This window comes from Eleginops maclovinus, chromosome 4, assembly GCF_036324505.1.
Source record: "Eleginops maclovinus isolate JMC-PN-2008 ecotype Puerto Natales chromosome 4, JC_Emac_rtc_rv5, whole genome shotgun sequence".
NCBI classification, from domain to species: domain Eukaryota; kingdom Metazoa; phylum Chordata; class Actinopteri; order Perciformes; family Eleginopidae; genus Eleginops; species Eleginops maclovinus.
In genome coordinates, this window is record NC_086352.1 from 1,675,246 (window position 1) to 1,675,856 (window position 611).

Here is a 611-nt window from a genome sequence, read left to right on the forward strand (position 1 = left end):
TTGTACTTGAGTAAAGTAGAAGTACTCAGATCTTGTACTTGAGTAAAGTAGAAGTACTCAGATCTTGTACTTGAGTAAAGTAGAAGTACTCAGGTCTTGTACTTGAGTAAAGTAGAAGTACTCAGGTCTTGTACTTGAGTAAAGTAGAAGTACTCAGATCTTGTACTTGAGTAAAGTAGAAGTACTCAGATCTTGTACTTGAGTAAAGTAGAAGTACTCAGATCTTGTACTTGAGTAAAGTAGAAGTACTCAGGTCTTGTACTTGAGTAAAGTAGAAGTACTCAGATCTTGTACTTGAGTAAAGTAGAAGTACTCAGGTCTTGTACTTGAGTAAAGTAGAAGTACTCAGGTCTTGTACTTGAGTAAAGTAGAAGTACCAGAGTGTAGGAATACTCTGTCACAGTAAAGTATTCTAAATGTTCCTCCAGTGAAAGTAGAAAGTACTCTCCTCTAAATGTACTTAAAGTAGCGACAGTAAAAGTAGTCATTGTCTGATTGGTCCATTTCAGAATAATATCTCTGATCTGTTTTATAATGATTGATCATTAAAGTGTTCTCAGAGCTGGTAAAGGTGCAGCTAGTTTGAATGGCTTTGTATACTGCAGGGTAGC